We start from the raw sequence: 13260 nt of genomic DNA, 5'->3' as shown, positions 1-13260 counted from the left end.
TTATCCCATTCCCCAATTTTCTTTCCCTTCTATTATCTTCCCTCCCCTATCCCCTTCCCCTTTTTCTTCCTGCAGGGTCAAATAGATTTCCATATTCAATTGAGTGTGTGTTATTCTCTCTTTAAGTCAAATCCCATGAGAATAAGCCTCAATTATTTTCTTTCATCTCATTCCCTCTCCCCCTCCATTGTAAAAGCTCTTTCTTCCCTCTTTTATGTGAGGTGATTTGCTACATTTTACCTCTCTCTTTCTCTTACTCCTAGTAAATTCCATTCAACAGTAAATTTTATTTTTTTAGCTATTCTCACTTCATATTCAGCTCACCTTATGCCATATATATACACATACACTCATGTACACATACATACCTACACATATATAATATACACATACATTCATACACATACCCACCTACATATGGATATATAGATATAGATGTAGATATAGATGTATATATACCCTCTAACTATCCTAATACTGAAAAAGGTCTCATGAGTTACAAATAACATCTTTCCATGTAGGAATGTAAACAGTTCAACTTTAATGCATTCCTTAAGGCTTCTCTTTTCTGTTTCTCTTGATTCTTGTATTTGAAAGTCAAATTGTCTATTAAGCACTGGTCTTTTCAACAAGAATTCTTGGAAGTCCTCTATTTCATTGAAATTCCATTTTTTTCCCCTGAAGTATTATACTCAGTTTTGCTGAGTAGGTGATTCTTGGTTTTCCTTTGACCTCTGTAATATCATATTCCAAGCCCTTTGATCCCTTAGCATAAAAGCTTCTAAATCCTTTGTTATCCTGATTGTATTTTCACAATACTTGAATTATTTCTTTCTGGCTTCTTGTAAAATTTTCTCCTTGACCTGGGAACTCTGGAATTTGCTTACAATGTTCCTAGGAGTTTTCCTTTTGGGATCTCTTTCAGGAGATGATTGGTGAATTCTTTCCATTTTTATTTTACACTATCAGGGCAGTTTTCCTTGATAATTTCTTGGAATATGATGTCTAGGCTCTTTTTTTGATCATGGCTTTCAGGTAAACCAATAATTTTTAAATTATATCTCCTGGATCTATTTTCAAGGACAGTTGTTTTTCCAATGAGATATTTCACATTGTCTTTATTTTTCATTCTTTTGGTTTTGTTTTATAATTTCTTGGTTTCTGATAAAGTCATTACCTTCCATCTGTTTCATTCTAATTTTTAAAGAAGTATTTTCTTCAGTGAGCTTTTGAACTTCCTTTTCCAATTGGCACATTCTGTTTTTTAAAGCATTCTTCTCCTCATTGGCTTTTTGGACCTCCTTTCCCAGTTGTTAGTCTATTTTTAAAGGTGCTATTTTCTTCAGTATTTTTTGGGTCTCCTTTAGCAGGCTATTGACTTGCTTTTCATGATTTTCTTGCATCCCTCTCATTACTCTTCCCAATTTTTCTTCCACCTCTCTTACTTGATTTTCAAAATCCTTTGTGAGCTCTTCCATGGCCTGAAATCATTGCGTATTTTTTGGAGGTTTTGGATGTAGAAGGCTTGATTTTTATGTCTTCCTCGGATGGTATGTTTTGTTCTTCCTCATCTGAAAGAATGGAGGAAAATACTTATTAACCAAGAAAATAACCTTCTATAATCTTATTTTTTTTCCCTTTTTTGGGCAGTCTCCTAGCCAGTTACTTGACTTTTGAGTCCTTTGTCAAGTGGAGGGTATACTCTAAGGTCCTGTTAGTTCTCGGTTCCTCCAAGGTGGAACAATCAAGGGAGAGCAGTTTACTCCTCTCCTGGTCTGTGCTCTGATCTGGGAGCAACCACAAGAATTCTTTCTGCCCAGGATCTGTAAGTAGGATTCCCTCCACCACCAGCTTCACCACACCAGTGCTCTTCTTCACCCCAGGATTGCCACTCAGGACTGAGACCCAGATTGGCTGTTCAAATTCCCCAGAGTCTTTAGGTCAAGGGGTCTAAAAGTGGAAGCTGCTGCTACAGTAGCTGCTGCCACCCTGGGGCTAGGGTTGAGGTCAGACCACACACCTCTCTCACTCGGGTGAAAGAGCTTTCTCACTGATCTTTGAAGGTGTCTTTGGCATTTGTGGATTGAGAAATCTGGGAACCACAGCTTCTGCCTGTGATTCTGAGCCCTGAGGTCTGCTCCAGTCCTATCCACACATGGCAAAGGCTGGGCTGCACTCCACTCCAAGCCTGGATGTAATAGACCTTTCTGCCAGCCTTTTAGGCTGACTTAGGATGGAAATCTCGTTCACTCTCGTTTTGTGGCTTCTGCTGTTCTAGAATTTGTTTAGAGTCATTTTTTACAGGTATTTTATGGGCTATGAGTATAGAGCTAAAGTAGTTCTGTCTTTCTACTCCACCATCTTGGCTCCACCCCCAATGCACTATTAATATTGAGGAAAGTGCTTAGTAAACACAAATGTGCTTTTTTATAATATTAATACAAAAGAATGTTTCTCACACTGTTAATAGCCAGAAAACAAAGGCTAACTAAGATTGTGTTATAGTGGATCATTTATATTGGATATTTATATTGGATCATTTATTGCAGACACTTCCTGCTTTCTATTTCTTAGAAACATGGAAAAGACTTATCTTCTTTCTGTCCAAAATGGAAGCACTCTCTTAGCAGTAACTTTCACATAAAACATGTACAGCAACTTGCAATCTGTGGGGGTTTTTTGTTTTTTTGTTGGGTTTGGTTTGGGTTTTTTTTTTTTTTTGGCCATTCAACACCAGCCTACAAAAACCAAAATACAGTGTATTGTGGATTAATTGACTGTGAAATTACAGTTTAAGCAACAAAGCTCTTTTAAAGTGTGGGGAATGTAAAAAAGCTTCTAAACAAACTGATTTTCATTATTTGTCAGAGTAAAACACTTTGCTTTTTTTTTCCTTTACAGATTTTCGTACAAGCACTTATAGTGAGATCTTTCCTTTTATAGTGTCTACCTCATTTTCATTCCCTGAAAAATGAAATCTACAATAGAGGAGCTAATGAATTTTTTAACAGAAGTGATCAGCAGCAGTTTCTCTAATTGGAAAAGCCAATGACCATATTGTTAGTGAGCTTGGCAGGGCATGGAATCATAGAACTGGAAGAAACACACATTATTAATTTAATTCAATAAAAAAAATGTAAACTGATGTGCTTTTTTTAAGGAAAAAAGATAGAAAGAGAAAAAGAAACCCACATTCAAGTGGACCCCTGGAAGGATCTGAGCTCAGCATAAAGAACACAGAGTTTATCATCAGAGAGTCTGGGTTCAAAATACTTAATACGTTTGTGATCATCTCTTAAAATCTTCATCCATCTGATACTCAGTTTCATCTCTATAATAAGTAAATTGGACTACTTAATGTCTAAGGTCTTCTTCTAAGATTCAGTGAAATGAGTGAACTGGAGTAAATGTCCTAATGAATTCCATTTCATTCCTTACTCCTTCAATTCACCTTATAAGAGAGCATCTAGAGTGATTCCAGAATCAATTTAACAACTATTTATTAAGGACCTACTATGTGCAAGGTATTGAGCTAGGAACTGAGGGGATAAAGATAAAAATGGCATGGTACTTGTCCTCAGGGAATTACAATCAAATAGAAGGTGTAAGATATATACCCAAGTAAGCATGATACAAAGTGGTCTAGAATGAAAACAAAGGAGAGATCCACCCAACATGATCTAAGAAAATTTGAAGAGAATTAAAGCTAGGAGGATGAAGAGAAGTGTTCATTAGAGAAAGTACAATTATCTGGGTCTTGAAGGGAAGAAAAAATGTTAACTTTCTTTCTAAGCATAAAGGATATCCTATGCAAGCAAGATCTCAGAGATGGGAGAGAGTCCTATAAAATAAAGCAGGAGATATAATCCATATTATCACCAGATTGTAGAGGCCCTGAAATGTAAGGCCAAACAATAATGTTAAAGCAGTTCCCTGGTTCCCACTCAAGAATCCCTCTATATAAGTACATCAAGAATACTGTATAGTATTCTCAATTGTCCCAAACTAACAACTTGGTCCATCACTTTCACAACAATATCTTCTCCTGTCAATATATGAATATACATCACGAAAATATCATGTTCTGGAAGGAAGTAAAATTGCAAGAATCCAAAAGGCAATGGAAATATGCACAATGAATATAAACTGGTCATGGCATGTTACCAAGAATTATTTGCATGTGGATGGCTTCATAAAAAACATTATCAAGGGCATGGTCAATGGAAAGTTAATCAACTTTTGCAAAACTGGCACTACTTATCCACTGAGACCTTCACACTTAACCCATACCTAGGTAATGCTGCCATATGGGACTGGATGGTACAACTTAGAGCTCTGTAGAGCCTAGTCTAAAATAATATTCTAAAGCAAAAAGGAGAAGTCTTGAAAGGGTACATATGAAAGAGTTATATTCAGCTCCAAAACTCTTATCTAAATATCCTTGAAGAAGAGGTTATCTCTAACCTAGCTGGGGAATTTGGATAGTAAAACTCTAGCATCTGTTTTCATGGAATTAGGAGGGATCCCCTGGTAATACTGAAAATGTGGAGTGCTACTGCTGCACAAGCTGAAGCAAACTGTCTTGCTATTTCTCCATCACTATCCATCTGCTGCCATTCTAGTCAATTCTGATATACATACATACATACATACATACATACATACATACATACATACATATATATACATATATATATATATGTACATATGTATATAGCATTTGCTCTGTACCCAGCACTGGACTAGGACACAAGACATCTTAACTGAGGTTGGCCCAAAATAAACACAATAGACAGTGTGCAATTGAAAGGTTTGAAGCTAACCACTGGAGTGTTCCAGGAGTAGAATTGGGTTCTTTAATGGGAGTGAGTATCCTAACTCTGAAATTCTTGAAAAAGATTACATGGCCACAGATGGGGTATAGAGAGGTGAATCCTACTCAGCTATGATTTGGACTAAGTGACCTCTGAGATCCCTTACAGTTCTGACATTCTATACAGGGAAAATCAGATCATTTAAATTTGATAAATTCTACTGAAAAAATAGTGATGTTCCTGCCTCTTTTCTTCTATGAAATTTCTATTCATTTTGGGAAAATCTGTACAAAGATATGGATGAGAAATGGGACTCTGTTTTAACTTTCTATTCTTCTCAGGTGAAAAAGAGGTAATTGTATTTCAGAAGTAACCTTTTCCTGTCTTTAGGTTGGTAATGGCGTCAAATAATTTTCATAATAGATCATAAAAATCCCATTAGTGTTATGAATTATATTATGTACTAATCATTTCCAAAGTCTTAAAATGTTTGGGCTGATATTTCAACTAATGTCTTAAGATGATGAGATCAGGTTAATTTTTTCCTGCTAGTAATGAAAAAATTATCTATTTTACAGGTCTAATTTTGATGAAGCTAATAGACCACATGGAAAATGATTTTTTAACAATGTGTATGTATCTGTTAACAATAATAATAATAGATTATATTTGTATATCAATTTAAGGTTTGAAAAGTGCTTTACGTAATGTGAGGAGGGGGACAATTGCTCAAGAAGAGCTAGTTATTCATTCCCTCTGTCTGGTCCACATTTTCATGTGGTTGTATTATTCCTTCCAAAGTAACACCCTTTGGATATAACTTTCTCTCTAGTGACTCCCCAGTTTTGTCCCTAGGGGACAATACCTTTTCCTTTCAAAAAGGGCAACAGGAAGATCATGGAAAGAAACTGCCCCAGACTGCTCAAAACCTTTCCATCACAAAAACATTTACCTAGACATGACCTGGATTGTCATTTTCTTCCATGTTATAATATTATTAGTTATAATATATTATAATGTAATCTATAATCATATAATTATATATGTAATTATAATCTATAATCTATCTAAATAAAATAATATTCAATAATGTGTTATAATCTAAAAAGCAATGTTATAATATTATAAATCCATAATTCCCTTATTTCCAGCTCAAACGTTTTTCTCTGGTGAAGTTTTAGACCATAGCTATGAAATCTTTTTGCTTCTCTCCCTCTTATTTCACCCTTGTTGCCCACCTTTTTCTGTTATATTTATTTGAGTAATAAAATGCATAAATCTGCAATTTAGTGGTTAGTCCCATTTATTTTAGAAACCCTACTTTAAAACAAACTCTTAAGAAATTGGAACTGGGGGATAACTACCCCTCTTCCAGAAAGTCAGAGAAGGAGAGAGTATTAAGGAATCAACAGTTTGGGGTCTGCTTCTCCCAGCTAGCTCAGGACAATAGAATCTGCCAAATATGTCTTGTGGCCTGGGAATCCCAGTCTGCTTGATCTCTGGTGCCATATTCTCCAGGCCAGGATAATTTGAACTCTTATCAGGATGTAGTGGTCCATTTTGGTTCTGTTTTCAAAATCTGTACATATTGGTATCTTTCCTTTTTTCCTTCTATACCATCACTATAAATGACAAATACAGGTTGGTGGATTCTGATGAAACTATTGTCCAGCAAGTTCAGCCACTGCCCTCAAGGAGCTTATAATCTAATGGACGTGGGGGACAACATGCTAATAAATTTATACATTTGCAGGTTAAATAGGAAATCACAGAAGGAAGGCACTAGAATCAAGAGGGAGCTGAAGAAGATTTCCAGTTGAAGATGGGATTTTACTTGGAACAAATAGAGGTTGTGTAATCCTGGGGCAGGGCGGTGGGGGGAAAACTTTATCTCTAAATGCTTCCAGGAAATTTGCTATGATTAGAAGTACAAGTCTGCACTGTCAGAAAGTTTTTCTCTCACTAAGAGGTCCTTATTTCTGAACAAATTGTAGACAAAAATAAAGTCAATGTAAACTTGTATATTTTAAATGACATAATATCTACTATAAATAAACTTGAACATGTGAGTTTTCCTGAACTAGAACTCTATATTCAGAACCTTGAACTCTCTTCTGAATAAAGTTCTATATTAAAAAAAAATTCTAAGCGCTAAGCTAACGATCTAATTGAAAAATAGGGCAGAGTGTTTAAAATCTCATATATTTTAAATTAGGTGATTTGTTCACTGAATTCTTCCAAAGAAGAAATTAATCATTACTCTATTGGTTCCTGACTTCCAGTGTAATCATGTCATCTTTCTCCAGGGGAACAAACTCTTTCAAATGATAAAAATTTTTCATATATTTGGAAGGGGGGGAAACTATGAAATAATGAAATATACATACACTTCAACTTAAAGAACACCTATAGGTTCCTTAAAGAAATAGAAAATGATTCTTGAATCCCTAAATCTACATCAGAATAGTTGAAAATTGCTGCTGTGTCCAGAAAATGACTATGTTAAAACATTCAGATGCATTTTTTCAGTTACTTGATACAAAAGAAAAAACATAGTTATTCAGAGACAACAGAGGAAAAAGTTGGCATGCTGGTTTATCAAAGCATTTCATTAAACATGTGCATTTGTATCATGAAGGAGCTTCCCTTTGGAGTTTGAATGAGTAGCCCAAGGCTATGTGTATGTGGCTAGGTTACCTAGATGAAAAATGAAAAATCCAGTCAATAACTGAAATGTTTTGTCTACACCACCAGTGCATCCAGATGCATCTGGAAACATCTGGCAATTACATTTTTTTTCCTTTGAGATCTTATTAGTTGACATTCTATAGCTATAACCCAAATTTGTTGTTCTGAACTAAGTGCCTAAAGGACTTTGTCTCCATGGATCATGTGTCCTCTACCTTCATCCAAAAGATGATAGATTACAATGAACCTTATTCAGATTTATATCTCTTGGTTGTAAGAATATTATTAAAGCAGCACATGAAAGACAATTATTTAAAATTTTAAAAAGTAGACAAATTCCTTTCCAATGCCCTATGTATTCAGGAAACTAGTAGAGCCTCTCTCAAGTTTTATGTTTGACAGAGGATTGTAGATACATAGTTCTCATCACAGTGTCAGTAAGTGTGGTATAATATATTGTCCTTGAAGTTGGGAGACCTGGGTTTGGATGCCACATTATGCACTTACTAATTCATGATCAAGGATCTTAAAAATTCAAAGCCACTGCCTCTTTGTCTATAAAATGGGCATATAGTACCCCTCCAACCTAGCTCATGAACTGACTGTGATCACAGCAAACCTCAGTGCAATATTTGTAAAATAAATGAGTTAATAATTGACCAGTGAAAATTGATTTGACTAGAATAGCCCCAGTCCTCCAGGATAAAAAAAAAATGTGCTAAAGCTAATAAATCAAGAGACTAGACATTAACCCAGCTAACCCAGCCTCTGGCTGGATTGGCACAATCAAGATTAATTTCTCCAAGTCCCTGCCCTTTCTTCATTCCTCAGTAGGCAATTTAGAAAATATCTTCACTTTAACAGTCTTGGAGATAACAGGAGTGGATAGCTAGGTGGCACAGTGGAGGGAGTACCAGGTCCTGGAGTCAGGAATACTCCTCTTCAAGAATTCAAATCCAGTCTCAGACACTTACTGGCCATGTCACCCTGGGCAAGTCATTTAACCCTGTTTGCCTTAGTTTCCTTATCTGTAAAATTAACTAGAGAAGAAAATGACAAACTACTCAAGAATCTAGTATCATGAAGAGTCAGACATGTCTGAAACTGACTCAACAATGACAAAGCTAAAAGAAGAGTCTTCTATTACTTTCATACTGGTTCTTAACCTAAAACTCTATATGAGTTTCTAAGCTGCTTGAGCCTTCAGCCGGAATATAGATTGTGTGCTTACCACTATGGGCATGGAGGTGACAGAAGATTGTTCCTACTTGCAACTATTCTCCTCCTCCCCTTGTGAGTAGTAATAAAGTTTGTTAAAAGTTATTATCTCTAGGAGTACTGTTTCTTTACCTTTAATATTAAACATAGTAGGGGTTTCAAAATATTTATTGAATTTAATCAGAGGAATCTTATAGATCATCTAATTCCTCTCATTTTACAAATAAGGAAACTGAGAATCAAAGAAGTTTTGACTTTCCTACCGTAATACAGGCAACAAGAAGAGGACTCAAAATGCAAATGTGGTCCTTTGCTTACAAATCCAGGGTTGCTATAGATCAAAAGAAACTTGAGTTAATATGTGGTTATCATTTGGTGGGAGTTGGGGGCAGGGAAAGAGTGGAAAATGGGGGGGGTATATTTTTTTCCAAAAACAAACTGAATTTTCTGAGTACAAAATTACCTGTTTCTATTCCATTCCTCACCTATCTTAAGTCAAGCTGGTAGCAATCAATGAGGATTTAGCATGTTTCAATTGAGTGAGTTTGGTAGTTCAATATCATCAGCAAATACCAGAGTCTGATGCATAGTTAAACAGTTAAGCAGCCCCCAAAGGGTTAAACTAAGGAGTTTATTCATTTATTTCAACTCTCCAGGAATCTCTGAAAAGTGTTTCATGGGAAAATTCAACTTCAGGTTCTGGTTAAAGGGAATTTGCTTTACAACATACTATTTTCCTTTATTTCTAACTGAGTGTCATCTTACTTAAGATGAGAGTGCAGTGACCATTGACAGGCCTAATCCAACTGATCAGCACAGAAGCTTTGACTTGCTCCATTTCTGACCTGAGCTAGTTTTACTCTCCTTAGTCAGCCTGCCACCTTCTCCCCTAAACCCTACTCCCTTCCCCCACTCAGCTTCACCATATTGATGCTACACTTCAGGTAGATACCTAATTGGCTTTAGTTAGTTAATAACTAAAAAGGTTGAAAAAGGTTAGGTGACTTGCCCAAGATCAAATGGCAAGTGTCTGAATTTGAACTCTGGTCTTCCACTTTCCAGGTCCTATGCTTTATCCTATCCACTGTCAGGGTGATGCAATCAATAGTACACACCTGAGTTCAAATCCTGCCTCACAGACCTACTATCTGGATAGCTCTAACCTTTCCTAGTCTCAGTTTCCTCATTTGTAAAATGGGGATAATAATAGCACTGACCTCACAGGGCTGTTGTGAGGATCAAATGAGATAACATGTGTAAATGCTTCTAGCTATTAATATTTAAGATTTTTTTAAAACTTCTGTGTACACAGATGCAGAATCTTTCAGTTTCCCTTAATTCCAGTGGGAGAGTGAACATTACCTAAATAATGTTCATTCCTGGGGTCCCCAGATGGAAAACCTCCTGTGATTCCATTGACTAGGTCTCCCAGAAATCCACAGCCCCTCCAAAGGTGCTGTTTTTTTCTGTATAACTACTTTTGACATCTATTTGGGGATGGAGGGAGGCAATTAGGGTTAAGTGACTTGTCCAGGGTCATACAACTAATTGTCTGAGGCCAGACGAACTCAAGCTCTCCTGTCTTCAGAGCCAGTGCTCTATCCACTGTGCTGCACTACTTCTGACGTCTAGTGTAGCTATCTTTCTTATAATCTTTCTTTTGTAAGACTACCCTGGACAGAATATACCTCATTTTAATTCTTTTCTCATTCATGTCCACTGTCATGCCAAGCAGGAGCAGAAAATAATTTCTCTCTCTTTTTTTTTATACTGCCACTAATTCAATAAAGGAACTTATCTTTGGGAGAAGAAAACATCACTTGAACTACTCATGCCAAGTTTCTCCTTCATTAAAATGATACTACAACGTCTGTGCCCCGTATCTTAGGAATCCTATTCTAGTTAGATATTGCCCCAAGGTCCTCCATGATCTGTTCCAACTTAACCATCTAGGTTTATCACCCACTGCTTCCTATACAACTAAATCCTCCCCTTTAGCCAATTTAATTTGTTCACTGCCCCCTGAATGCACTGTATATTTTTCTGACTTCAGATTTTTCTCACTTCATTTCCTCTCCAACACACACACACACACACACACACACACACACACACACACACACACACACACACACACACCACTCTGGATCCTCATAGATTTATACATTTAGAGCTGGAACAAAGCACAGAGGCCAACATATGCAACACCCTCATTTTCAGCTGAAATAATTCTGGAATGGAGAGGCTACGTTTTGTAGATGTTAGCCTTAGAGAGGCTAAGTTTTGTAAGATTTTTAGATGGTAAGAGTCTGAGGTAAGATTTGAACCCAGGTCATCTGATTCCAGATTTGAATGCGGATCATATGATTCCAGATTCACAGCTTTTTCCCCTTTCTTTTTACTTGAGTGGATTTTTTTTATCTTTTCATGTGTGTTTTCCACCAGCATCCTCTTCTACTGTTTCATCACAGCTTGAATATGACCCTACAGATCTTAAAGACCCCAGCAGGTGAGTTCAATCTATGACCAACAAGTACTATTTACCTGGAAAAGCTTCAGGTGTGGTCTGACAACATATTGTGTCATCTCAGAACCAAGCTAGCTAAGTTTTTAGATGCTTTTCATAAAGTTGGTTACAGGATCAGATTTTTCAGCCATAGTAACTTAAGAAGACAATCTACTACAACAAATGGGTATGCAATATGTTTCATACAGTTGAGTATCAAGTATTAAAGTATTTGGGGGGAGTGGCAAATGTGATAATGTACATAGAGAGATGTATATACATATACATATTATATATGTATATATATGTATATATATGTATATGTATATATATATATATTAGCTTCCCAGATACAGTAAAAGTAGGGACTTTTCTTAGGGACTATTCTTCTTTGTGAAGCTCATAGTGTCAAATTATATATTTTGCACATAATTTATACTCACTAGATCATGATAGATAATTTTTTATAATTTTGGGTTTTTTTAAATAAACAAAATTCCATTTTATCTCTCTATCTCCACCCTTCCCATCTCACACATTAAAAAAGGAAAAGGAAAAGGAAAAGAAAACCCTTGTAACAAACATGTAAAATCAACCCAAACAAATTACCACATTGACCATGGCTAAAAGTGTATGTGTCTCAGTATTCACTCAACATCCATCGTCACTCTGTGTGGGTAGCATGTTTCATTATCAGGCCTCAGGGATTGTGATTAGAAATTGTATTGATCAGAGCTGATGCAGTCAAACTGATAAATCATTCACAAGCAGAAAATATGTGTAGGGATCATTTTATTTCTGCTTTTATGTCATCAGTTCTCTAGACATAGGAAGTACCTGATAAATGCTTGTTGAACTGAATTGAATGTATACAATATTAGAAGATTGTATACAACATCATTATCATTGTATGTGATGCTTTCACTAAATGGCTATTGCATCTTATTAAAATGCCACTTTTGTACTAAAGCCAGCTCTCCCATTTCAGTTCTAAAGATAGTTACAGTAAGTCCTCCAGAACTGTGTAGGAATGATAACTCCCTATTCACCTCATCTGTCAGGAGGGCCATTTTACCACACTGAGTCAAATATAGAGGGTATTCTTTCACTGCTTTATCATGCCTCTACTCCATGGCTGGAAGAGTCAGGTTCAAAGGGCAAATCTTAAAGGGTAAAAGTCTGATTAAAGATATGGTGACTGATCTTTCAATTACTTTTTTTAATTCAATTTAATTCCACAAATATTTCTTATAGGCTTTCTGTGTGTGAGACAGACATGAAAATGAGTGGAAAGGCAAGAGATACCTTGTTAGGGACTAGGCAGGGGTGGGGAACCTGCAGCCTTGAGGTCATATGTGGCCTTCTAGGTCCTCAAGTATGGTCCTTTGACTGAATCCAAACTTCACAGAACAAATCCCTTTAATAAAAGGATTTGCTCTGTAAAACTTGGACTCAGCAAAAGGTTGCACCCAAGGACCTAGAAGGCCATATGTCTCAAGGCTGCAGGTTCCTGAACCGTGGACTAAGGACATAAATATATGAAGCAGTCCCTGCCCTAAAGGAGCTTACTTCCTACTGCTCAGATTTACTAAGTAGCCAAAGCATGTGATACTTTAAAATACTTATAGGGAAGATGAAGGAAGTGGATTGGGAGATAGTGGATATGAGAGAGACTATAAATAAAGCATTTTAAAATATACACAGAGGGATGGTAGGGGAACTGAAGAAGGGATCAAAAATAGAGCATTGTGCTACTATCTGGTTAAGAGTATGCTTCTCTGGGTAGGGGCGTGTCTGTCTGTCTGTCTGTGCTTTTAAAACACCATATTTAGTGAAAGTTGCGTTTCTTGTATAATCCTCAGCCCCATTCTTTGTTTCTTGAGAGTTAAATTATTAATTTCATAATTTAAAAAAGATAAAATAAATATTCTTATGAAATTCAAACAGCTTTTCATTACCAGAACTCCTTAGACCCTTATTCAAGGCAAAATGAGGAGGAAGAGGAGGAGAAAGGAAGGAAGGAAGGAAGGAAGG

This window comes from Notamacropus eugenii, chromosome 3 (assembly GCF_028372415.1).
Source record: "Notamacropus eugenii isolate mMacEug1 chromosome 3, mMacEug1.pri_v2, whole genome shotgun sequence".
Lineage (NCBI taxonomy): Eukaryota > Metazoa > Chordata > Mammalia > Diprotodontia > Macropodidae > Notamacropus > Notamacropus eugenii.
The sequence above is the reverse complement of the archived record's forward strand: the minus strand, read 5'-3'. Positions refer to the sequence as shown.